At 38.9% G+C, this 12,654-nt stretch overlaps 1 protein-coding gene across 6 annotated transcripts in view; it reads right to left on the minus strand.

Annotated features, from left to right (window-relative positions):
* blnk (B cell linker) overlaps positions 1 to 12,654 on the minus strand; it is a 186,626-nt gene that overhangs the window by 80,570 nt on the left and 93,402 nt on the right. The window lies entirely within an intron of this gene.

Below are 12,654 nucleotides of genomic sequence, written 5' to 3' on the forward strand. Positions count from 1 at the left end.
TTTTACTGATTACAGTCTCTAATTTAGTTACTCAGATATGAACCATCTTTCATTGGGTTAAGAAACAGTAGGCACCAGAAATGTCAACTCCTGAAAATTGGAGATGAATGATTAACCTGTTTAAAATACTGAATGCTGAATACTGAATTTCTATGGAAAGCATTGAAACATTTAACTTTAACACATCAACCCTTCTGTTACGAGCAGCTGACTGAGGAACATATTTAATATATATATATGTTTTTACCCACTGTAATTTCTATCATATTTAAAAATATTTTATATGCAACAGGTTGATCAGCATTTTAAGGAGCAGAAAAGCAAACAAGTATTCAGGAATTTCAGTCCCACAGTCTTCTCACTGATATTGATGTACCCTTACAATCTCCTGAAGCTATGTAAAAATGAAGGTTTTTTTAAAATTTAAATAATACAGCAAAGCTTTACTCAAATCAGTTTGAATTTGCAATGGTGTTTTCCTAGGAAAATTGCAACATGAGCTGATGTTGTTTTGTGCATACAGACTAACTGTTCAGGAGTGAATGTGATAAACTGGATTCTCATCCTGCAGGTGCTAAACAATCCAGCAAAATGCAATGCATACAATTGCCAGATTTTCCATCAATTTAAATAAAATCAAGGAAAAACAGATGGACTGAAATTGGCTTACATTTGTCTTCTCTATTCATTCCTTCCTGCAAATCTTTCCCCACCACCTCACACTTTGCCACTCTGGTTACAATTCCTGCTTGGACAAGGCAGATGAAAATCTATCCCATTTATCTGCAAGCAGAGTCATTACATTATAACGGCTAGCCCAAGTCAATACAAATACTTTTACTTTCTGAAAGGTTACAGATACTAAATATTTGGCAGAATTACAGTGGATTCCAAAAATTACAGTGAATACCTCATAAAAGGGAAAACAAAAACAGAATTTTCTAGAGATCCACTATATCATACGTTCACTGTGCCACTTCCCATTTAAAATTCAAAATTTGCTGCTGTGACCTGTTTTATTAGCTGCTAGCTCAGATTTTTGAAACTGCTGCTCCGTTTTTGGCAATCTAGCAACTTGACACTGCCCGGCAGAGCTGTATATTATTTCGGGTTCGTTTTCACTACTAGTTTTATGGGGAGATATTACATCAAGGCTCTATGGAGAGACAGGGATTAAAAAATAGACGTGATGAGGGAATACTAGATAATGGTGCTTGGGTAGCTGAAGGCACAGAGGCCAGAGGCCAATGAGTGAGTGATAAGAGAGGGGGTGTGCAAGAGGTCAGAGAATAAATTAGTGTGATGGGGTTGATGGTGGGGAGGCTGAGATGGGGAGAATGGTTGGGGTGTCAGAGTCACGGTAAGACTAAATCAGTGATGGGTGTTAATTTATTATCTTTCAGCGCATATTCTGCTGACTACACTTTCTGATATTTAAGCATTTGCCTACAGAGTTAATTATCGGTTACACAGAATAAAAGCCATTTTTAAAAAATGGGACACTGGGCTGTGTAGGCAGGAGATCTGTAAGACTACATTATATCTGAATATATTTACTTGTCAAGGAAAAACTGTCTTGGCCCATAATTCATTATCAGACTTGGATCCAAATATCTTGGAGGCTACAGGTCTGGAAGAAATTGTTGTGTTCAAGAGGGGCTGGATCATGAAATTAATACATTGAAAGTTGTTTTAAGGAATTTGATAACTTGTGTTAAAATGTAAATGAAAGAGAACAGTGAAGAGCGGTTGGCAAGGTTAGAAATGAGGCAGCAGACTTTACGATCAGCTAAACTTTAGAGGGTGGAAAGCCATCAAGAAGAGCATGGCATTATTTGGGTCAGAAAGTGGCAATTAGCCGATAACACGATAAGTTTCTAAAAAGGTTAACTGAGAATGTGAAATCAGCTTCACCCATCAGCATAGATTCCTGGGGGAAATTAACCATTGTACATGCAGTTATTACCTGCGTTTGGTTCCAGATATTCGAATGCTAAATCCATGTAGCCAACACTAATATGTACTTCATCTTAAATATCGCTTGATATATTGAGCATCCTATCCAATAACTAAGATGTTATATAACCAGCTATTAAATGTTAAATAATAAACCTTTTCTGTTCAACAAGACTGACCCTCTCTTCTGCTGAAGTTTTTGCGTGATTATCTTTTCTTAGTTAGTATCAGTTATTTTGACTAATATCAATGAGAAGGATTAGTGCCAGTGAACCAATGAACTGAGGCATCACAAATGGTTCAAGTGGACACAACCACATCCTATGCTATGTCAACAGAGGTCCAGATTCTGTCAGATATACCACAGTAGCAGCAGGAGTATACCACTACCTAATACAGTATGCGAGCTGTGGTGATCTTTTGAAGTCATCAGAGAAGAAAGAAAAATTCCAGTCAGAAAATTGAGTGCATCTTTAACTCAACGCAGACTCAATGGATTGAAGGGCTGCTCTGTACATTGTGACTCTATGACTTTGTTCAGCAGCCTAAAAGCGACAGTCAGTCGGGTTAAAAGCCAGAAGTTAAAGAAAGGCTAGAAAATAATACTAGTATGCAGCCGACCAGAAAAAGGTTAAAAAAAAGGGTAGACATAATGAAAAATATTGAAAATGCTTACGCAAACCACAGGGTCTTACCAAAGTTTCAAGGGGAAAATTCCAAGTCATAAACCCAGGATGGCACGGATGTTATTGAACACCCAAAGTAAATTAAGTGCCATAGAGGAAAGGTGAAAATGCTTTTACTTAAGAAAAATATCTAGTCTGAGAATCTAAAAGGAGGCTTTAAATGGCTATATTCAATAAACAAGCATCATTATAATTGTTTAAAACCTGTCATGAAAAGCTGAAGAGGGATATGGGCCAGAAGCAGGCAAGCGGGACTCGTTTAATTTGGGATTATGGTCAGCATGAACTGGTTGGACCGAAGGGTCTGTTTCTGTGCTGTATGATTCTATAAAGGACACATTAAAAAAATTATTAATTCACCTGTTTAAGTTGCATCATTAGAGGGAATAAGTCAAAGGCAGAAGAAGAGTTGACAAAAAAAACGCTACATAGAAAAATAATAAACCAAAAAAACAGATTTAAAGGGCCTGTATATTTAGCATGATACCATTTTTAAAGTTGAAAATGGTGTGATTTTCTCAGGGGAAAAGCAGAAAAGATGCAAATCATCCATACTGTTCAAGAGTGCAAACCTACTCAGGAGTAGAAATAACAGGAATTAACAGTCTATTTCCATCTTGGAAAAAGATAAAAATACAAAATTTCTTCATTTCAGAGCATTTCAATGATCTTCATACGTCTGAAGAAATTTCCTGATTAAGTGCATAGTTCAGAACGTTTAGAAGATTTTCAACTTCAACAAAGAATAAAGAATTTCTGTTAAGGGAGACAGAAGTAAAAATCTTTATTTAAACAGCAAAGCTTCAATATTACAGAGCTTTATTAGTAATTCATATTCACCATGCAGCAATTTAAAAAATCATAATACTTAGAAAAACTTGGAGAAGATGCAACATGTAATACAACTGAAGTAATTGTACAATTAAAAACATTCAACATCAATACCAGTTCCACTTACAAAAACTATTTAACAGCTTTCGAGTCAATCACTTAAGTAGAATTAGAATTAGCTTTGTTGTCATTTGTACTCAAATTAATAAAGTCTACAAGTCGCAACTTACAGTGCCATCTTAGGTACAACTTCTTCACTTACAAGATCTTAGAAAAATAAAGAAATAAAAAGTCCAGTATTGCAGAAATAAAAGTTCAGAACAAAAGTCTTTCAACCCAGACCATGCTGGCACCTAGCCTCCAGTCTGCTCTGGGCCTTGGCTCCAGACCACACCAGGCTTCACCTCAAGATTCATGAGGCTAGGAATAGTAGTTAAATGCAGTGGCAGGGGAGAAATTTATTACAACTCCAACCACATTTATGATGACAGGTACTTCAAGGAGGCAATTAGCTAGACTATCTGGAAAAGACTATCCTTGCGATACAAACACATAAAAAAGGATTAGGTGTTGGCCATTCTATGTGTTGAATTGCTGCATCATTTAATAAGATCATGTTTGATCTGATTGTAACTACATCCACCTCTGACAACCTTTCACCCACTTGCTTACCAAGAACCTACCCAGCTCTGACTTTAAAATATTTGAGGACTCTGCTTCCACCACCTTTTCAGGAAGGGTTCCAAAGACACGCAACGTTTTGTGAGAAAAAATTCACCTCATCTCTCTTTGACTGGGTGACCTCTAGCTCTAGATTCTCCCATCAGATGAAACATCCTCTTCACATCTACCTGGTCATGACGCCTCAGGATCTTGTAGACTTTTCAATGAAGTTGTCTCTTACTTTTCTAAACTCCAGTGGATACAAGCCTAGCCCATCCAAATATTGAAAACGGTTATGCAAACCACATTTTGTTCTGGCCTTTCCTCATAAGCCCACCCACTCATTCTAAGTATTAATCTGGTAAACCTTCTATGAAATGCTTCCAACAACTTACATCCTTCCCTCAGTAGCGTGGCCAACACTGTTCACAGTACTTTAGATGCCATCTTACCTGTACCCTGTATACCGGAAGCATAACCTCTGTACTTTTGAATTCAATCCCCTTGCAGGACATGATGACAGTCTATTAAGCTTTGTTAATTACCTAATGTGCCTTCATATCAATCTTTTGTGATTTGTGCATGAGGATATCAAGATCTCTCTGCATCTCAGAGCTTGCCAATTTCTCCTCATTTAGATAATGTTTCTTTTCATTCTTCCTGTAGAAATTGAAAATTTCGGATTTTTCACATTTACTCCATCTGCCAGACATTTATCCATGCATTTAATGTCTTTTTATAACCTCCTACGTCCTCTGTATAACTTACTTTCCTACCTATCTTTGTGCCATCAGTGAATTTAACTACCATACTCTCTATCCCTTCATCTAAGTCATCTTATATAAATTGTAAACAGTTGAGATTTGAAGAAAAAATTGATCTCAACCTATCTCATACATTTCTTGCAGATATTTTTGAAACTAAAGTGGATATTGCACTGGAAAGAACAATTCAGACAATGACGATAATAGAAAGTCAGCTGAGTTCATCAGACTTCGTTAATTTTTTAAAGTGCAAAAACATCACATGATAGATCAACACAAAACATCTTCAAATCCTTTGATGCTAGAACTCTGGTGCTATAAGTCTTTTGTTTGTGTGGCTACGTCCAGCTTTATTACACCAACGTAACTTTTCTAAGAAAGTAGGACGTTTCCAGAGAATTGCGCAAAAGTTAAAAACAACCTTTGAACCACAGAACTGATAACACTTACTTATGCAAAGACGTTAACATCTTGCATCAAGCACCTTTTGGAAGAAATCCTAGACTACCAAGACTTGCCTTCATTAGATCCCACATTAAACAATGTACCTCTTTTCTTGAGCATTCAACTCTACCACTCCAACTCATCTGAAACAGACATGACACCAACCATATGGGTTCGTCATCATCTAACCCATTTCAAACTTGATACTGGAGCATGTGTTACTATATTATGCTAAATTATCCCTTGCTTGAAGAGAATGAAACTACAATCTTCTCCTACCCTAGTGCATGGAATTAAAGGATTACTGTTTTAAGACTATCAAACTGGTGTACATCATCAAAAACTAACATTTCTCACTTTTGAGCATTTACCTTGCTCGTAAAGTTCTACCGTAGGTTGATGAACTTCAACTAGCTCAGAACTCAAATGCCAGTGATCAGTATAACTTCTTTGAGCAGGAGGAAGACTAGATAGGTCTCTGAAGAACATTTGCTGAACCCAAAAAACATATGCTACTCCAGGTTAATTATGTTGGTTTACAACAACTCTTGTGTCTTAGAGTTTAATAGCTACTGCTGATTTGACAGGTTTTGAGGAATTGCAAAAGCATCTTCAACATCTGACCGTCAGACATCCTTGACACTATAACCACCAGGTAAATGATTCTTGATACAGGCAATTCAGCTGAATGGAAGATGTGGTACCAAAACAGCAGCCAGCTTTAATGTCTATGAACCTGGTAAAATAACAGTTATCCAAAAGCATACATTTGGGAATAGAATGATCACATATGAGTCAAAGAATCACATGTGCTATGATACAGGTGGCCATTCAGCCCTTCAACGAGAATTGTGACTTACTGCCATTATAGTTGGTAAGTCTGTTCAAGTAGGAACAGTTTTTCACTATCTACTTTAACCAGCCCTCTTCTGATTTTTGAAAATTTCTATTAAATCTTTTCTTCAATCTCTCCAATGTATCCTCCTAACTGAAGTTTCTCATCCCCAGAACCATTCTTGGAAATTTCTACTTTTGTTACAACAAAAGGAAATGATTTCTTCTTTCGGAAACACAGCTATCTTTTCTGACATAATTTGAGAAAGTTAAAGACCTTCCAAGTAAAACAAAAGATTTAACAGCAACATCGCTGCTAGAGAACTTGTCATCTGTAAAAGGCATTCAGGAAATTTCAGATCCAACGCTGTTTCAGTACAGCAACAGACTGCAGTTGAATATTTCACCCTTGAGCAGACCAACCAGGTCCTCAGCCATTTCTAACTTTAAAGTCTTGGGGGCATGGGCAGAAATAACATAGGATGCTGATACTTCAATTATGTGAAATGATTTTACAACAAATTTGTTGACAAAAAATGATTTTGGGAGCAATGTTATATCACGTGGCTAAGTCTTTCGGGTTTGAACAGACACCGTGAGCTGAGCTCCACCCATTAGGATACATGGCACAGTTCCTAGAAGAAGCTAAACATTGTATGCGTATTTGTTACAAATGTTCAGCTTCAGTTGTTTCAATGCCAAGTCCACCTAGTTAATAGTAATACGTATTTACTTCTCAGTGTAACCTGATAGACAGACTATCCAGTAACTTGGTACTTAATAGCTAACTACACAACATCCATGTAATAAAGTATTCTGTTTATTGAGACTGAGACACCCTCTTCTGAAGACTTTGTGTGGGCATGCTCCCTCACTTGGTATCAGTGATTTAGACTAAGAGCAATACAAGGATTGGAGGAAGTGAATCTACCCAAGGCATCTCAGATAGTTTAGTCGGACACTGCGACACACATACCATGACAACAATGGTCCAGATTCTATTATAGTTTAGGGTTCTTATGGATGAGCTAAGAGGAGCTGCAACATCTCCTGCACTTCTGGCCTATATCCATCTGCCAATCAAGATTTAGCTGACCATTTACCTTTGTATGCATGTAATATGCTTTGATTGTTTAAGAAATGGCATCAGTAATTCATTGACAGTGATACCTAGTGGATGTGATTGGATCTATGAAGCTCTTGGTAAATTTTATCTGACCATGGAATAATGTGGCCCTTACCTTAGCTTCCAATTTGATTGCCCATGTTGAACTTATCTACAACTACACCCAATCCTCCTTCTGGGCTTCCGGTTAGTTGACAATGAAAATGAATTCTCTCTCTTCAGGCACTGTCCCTCTTTCCTTTAAATTTTCTGCCATCATACATCTTTCCAAATTCTTTGACCTCATTATCTTAGCAATCTATTGTCCTCCTACATCCAGTGTCCCTTTCCTCTCCAATACCTTCAAGTGTGTTGGTGTTTCTCAAATCTTCTCCATCAATCATCCCTGGAGTTCTATGCCTGAATCATTTTCAGATCTCGAACAGCATTAAGGTGGATAGGTTCCCAGAGCCTGATGGTATCTACCCCAGGTTATTGAGAGAGGCAAGTGAAGAGATTGTTGGGCCATGACCAAGATCTTTGTATCCTCGCGAGCCACTGGAGAGGTCCAGGAGGACTAGGAAGTAGTTAATGTTGTTCCTCTGTTGAAGAAGGGAAACAGGGATAATCCAGGAAACTACAGACCGGTGAGTCTCACATCAGTGGTTGCAAAGTTATTGGAGAGAATTCTTAGGGATAGGATTTAATGCACATTTGGAAAAGCACGGCATAATTAGGGTCAGTCAGCATGGCTTTGTGCAGGGCAGGTCATGTCTTATTAATTTGATTGAATTTTTCAAGGCGGTGACAAAGGTGATAGATGAGGGTAGAGCAGTGGATGTTGTTTACATGGATGTTAGTAAAGTTTTCAACAAGATAGACTCATCCAGAAGATTAAGATGCATGGGATCTGCTGTGATTTGGCCATGTGGATTCAGAATTGGCTTGCCCATAGAAGACAGACTGTAATGGTGGAAGGGTGTTTTTCAAGCTGGAGGTGCATGACTTGTGGTATTCTGCAGGGACCTGTATGGGACCTCTGCAGTTTGTGATATATATAAATGACTTGGATGAACATGTAGATGGGTGGGTTAGTAAGTTTGCAAACGATACAAAGATCAGTAAAGTTGCAGATAGTGTAGAATGTTGTCAAAAGGTACAGCGGGATATAGATCAGTTGCAGATATGGGCAGAGAAATGGCAGATGGAGTTTAATCCAGGCAAGTATGACGTGCTGCACTTTGGGATCAAATGTTAAGGAGAAGTATACAGTTAATGGCAGGACTCTGAACAGCATTGATATACAGAAGGATCTTGGGGTTCAAGTCCATAGCTCTCTGAAAATGGCCATGCAATAGATAGGGTGGTAAAGAAGACATATGGCACACTTGCCTTTATTGGTCGGAGAATTGAGTACAAAAGTCAGGATGTCATGTTGCAGCTTTATAAGGCTTTGGTTAGGCCACGTTAGAACATAGTGTTCAATTACAGGACAGATGTGGAGGCATTGGAGAGGGTGCAGAAGAGATTTACCAGGATGCTGCCTGGATTAGAGGGTCCAAGCTAGAAGTAGAGGCTAGAAAAACTTGGGTTGTTTTCTCTTGAGTGGCAGAGGCTGAGAGGAGACTTGATAGAAGCCGATAAAATTATGAGATGTATAGAAAGGGTTGACAGTCAGGATCCTTTTCCCAGAGTTGAAATTTTCTAATACTAGGGGGCATGCATTTAAGGTTAGAGGGGAAAGTTCAAAGGAGACGTGACAGGTAAGATTTCACACAGAGTGATAGGAATCTGGAACGCAATGCCAGGGTGGTGGTGGAGGCAGATATGATAAGGGGATTTAAGGGACTTTTAGATAAGCACATGAATACGCAAGGAATGGAGGGATATGGATCAAGGGCAGGCAGAAGAAATTAGTTTTATTTAGCGTCATGTTCAGCATAACATCATGGGCCGAATGGCCCGTTCCTACGCTGTACAGTTCTAAGTTTGAACTGCTTCAAGCAGGTTACAGCCCCTGCCACAATATCAAGCCAGCTCTTATCAAAGTTACAAAGATTATATATGATAATGACAAAGATAACTCTCCACATCCTTCTTATCTGTCGCCAACACTTGGCGTGGTTGACCACACTAATCTGCTGGCTGAGACTGCTCTCCCGTTGTTCATTTTTATCCATTCAAGTGTAGGCAGAGAATCACTTAATATGGTTTTGCTTCTTGCCCATGCACCATTTACATCTGGTGTCCCCATGGATCTGTTGGTCCACTCTTAATAACATGCTGCCCATGGTAACACACAGCATTTTCATGTGTGTACCTGCAATATGCAGTTTTATATCACTACCTATCTCAACTCCTCCACTGTTGTTAATCTATCAGACCAATTCACAGAGTTATTGGCACAGTATTCACAATTTGATTGCAGGTAGTAATTTTAGCAACGGACACCATAACTTGGCATTGTGGGGATGACAGGGGTGATCCTTACTTGCATTCATCTATATGCATGCATACTGTAGATAAATTTTTCCCAAGTTTCTCTCAAATACCTGGAACGATGAGGCAGTTTTATGGGATGTCGGTTTGGCAGAAATTTATTATGGATTATGCCTGGAGACAATTATATCCAGCACCAGTATTCCACTCCACTGTTGAAGGCTTATCAGGTTGAGTTCATTACGGTACGGACTTTGGGGGAGGCTGGGTGGAGGATCTGCACACTATCCTCATAAGGTTATAAAACAGAATCAGAAATTGCTAGTGAAACTCAGCAGTTCTGGCACCATCTGCCAGACTGATGTAGTTCTGACGAAGAGTCACCGGACTTGAAACGTTAACTCTGCTTTCTTCCCACAGATGCTGCCACATCTGCTAAGTTTCTTCATCAATTTCTGTTTTTGATTCAGGTCTCCAACATCTGCAGTTCTTTACGATAAACATAACTCTACCTACAGAGGGCACTATTTAAGAAATGGAAAATAGGAAGTAAATGAAATGAATTGATCCTTAAAGTTGTTTACTTTCGATTATTTCTAATTTAGTATCTAGAGGTTTTAAATTCTTTGTTTAGCACAAGTGGAAATTAGAAGAATTTAACTTCTTTTCTATCTTCCTCATTGGCTTCACACTTTCAGATTCACTTGTTTTGCACAAGTATAAATATATTTCATAAGAAACAAAACTTTCTAAAGTAAATTGAATATATTTTAATTCCATTGCTATTATTGATCACTAGTTTTAAACTAGCTAGGTATCAGTATAACCAGGGTAACTATACATGCATAAAATTGAATCTCTGGTGCAGTGAATTTTCAATCACACCGCTCAGCATCAAAGGAGATGACATATTTCTGGATTATACTGACCAGAATGTGGTTGGTTATCCACGTGGCAACTTTTGGCAGTTCAGGACACACAAGTATTACTTGGGGAGAGAAGTTAATGACCATAGTGTTCAGGGATGCATAGATTAGGTGGGTTATAGGGGGATGGGTCCAGGTGGGATGCTCTGTGGGTCAGTGTGGACTTGTTGGGCCGAAGGGCCTGTTTCCACACTATAGGGATTCTATGATGATGATGATGATGATCTAGGGACAGATGAAGAAGTCAGATCTCAACTCCAGGGCATTGCTACTCTTAATTGGATACATAAACCCTAACACTTAGTGGTCATCTCTCTCACGTTAACTCTCTAGTAAGACAGAGGCTGAAACTCCAAAACAGTGATAACTATTTTGGGTTCCTGAGAGCTTTTCTGGGTTTTACTGGCATTTTGTTGGAGTCACAGCAGGATAGAGCAACAAATCCTGAATAATTTCTTCAGTGTTGCACATCTTTTGGGTATACACTGAAAGCACCTCAGAAAATGGTCTTGAAGCAACAGAGTATAGGTCGAGACCCGAAGCGTCAGCCTTCCTGCTCCTCGGCCTGCTGTGTCCATCCAGCTCTACACCTTGTTATCGCAGACTATACCAGGTATTCAAAAGCAATCAGAGTACAAGAATGGGGGAAGAGAGTTGTGGAAAATCTGTAGTAAGCGGCATAGTTACTTTTTAAAAGATTAATTGTGACTGGAATGCAAGGAGGTATGTAGTATATTAAAACATATTGGATATAAAGTTAAGAATATCACAGTGAGTGGATGTACCACTAGAAATGGAAGAATGCAAAGATGGTCACTAATATTACATTGAAACATGGAAGATTGAGCCAGAGTAGGGCTTTCAACCCCTCTAGCCTGCTCCACCATTCATTATGATCATGGCGGATCATTGAGCTCAATACCCTAATTCTGCCCTCTCTCCATCTTTCTTGATCCCTTTAGCTATAAGAGCTACATCAACCTTCAAGCTATACCTTCAAAACACAAAATGTTTTGGCCTTAATCATTTTTGTGGCAGTGAATTCCACAGGCTCACCACTGTCTGGCTGTAGACATATCTCCTTACCTCAATCCTAAAAGGTTTTTCTCTTACCCTTAAACTATGACCCTTGATTCTAGAGCACTCCACCAATCACTAACATCCTTCCTGCATCTAAGTTGTTTAGTACTGTTGGAATTCTACAGATTTCTGAGATTGCCCCTCATTCTTCTAAACTCTAGTAAATACAATCCCAACCAACTCAATCTCTCCTCACACGTCAGCATTGGCATCCCAGGGATCAATGTGGTAAACCTTTGCTGTACTTTCTCTACAGCAAGAACAGCCTTCCTCAGGTAGGGAGACCAAAACCGCACACAATATTCCAGATGTGGCCGCACCGATGCCCTGTATAATTGCAACGAGATATCCTTGTTCCCGTACTCAAATCCTTTTGCTATGAAGACCAATGCATAGTTTGAAATGAAAAATGTAGATGAGGGTACGCTTCAGATCTTGTAGGTGATATTTAAAGAATTATATAATATTCCACTGCTTTCCTGACAGTTTTTCCATCTTCCATACCCCGTAAGAGTTTAGTGTATTCTAAAGTCTGCTGACTGCATCTTAACCTATATCAGGTCTTTCCTCTCCCATTGGTCCTGTCCTCATTGACCTACATTGGCTCCTGGCGACCCAATCCTTCAAAGTTAAATTCTAATCTATGTATTAAAATTCCTTCTGCCTTCAATCCTTTCTGTCCTTGTAACCACACAACCCTCTCAGAATACTTTTCCTTCAACACTGGCCTCTTGTGCAGCTCCTCTGATTTTGCTCCATTATTGATGGCTGAACCCTCCAGTTACCTAAGCTTTGCAATTGCCTTCCTTCTCCCTCTCAGCTTCTCCACCCTTCTCAATTCCTTGAAGCCTTTAATAAAGCTAGTCAGGAAGCAGTTGGGAAATTTGCTGATTCCACATGTCTGCTCCTAGAGTTCAAATCACAAA

Source organism: Rhincodon typus, chromosome 20 (assembly GCF_021869965.1).
Source record: "Rhincodon typus isolate 14 chromosome 20, sRhiTyp1.1, whole genome shotgun sequence".
NCBI classification, from domain to species: Eukaryota; Metazoa; Chordata; class Chondrichthyes; order Orectolobiformes; family Rhincodontidae; genus Rhincodon; species Rhincodon typus.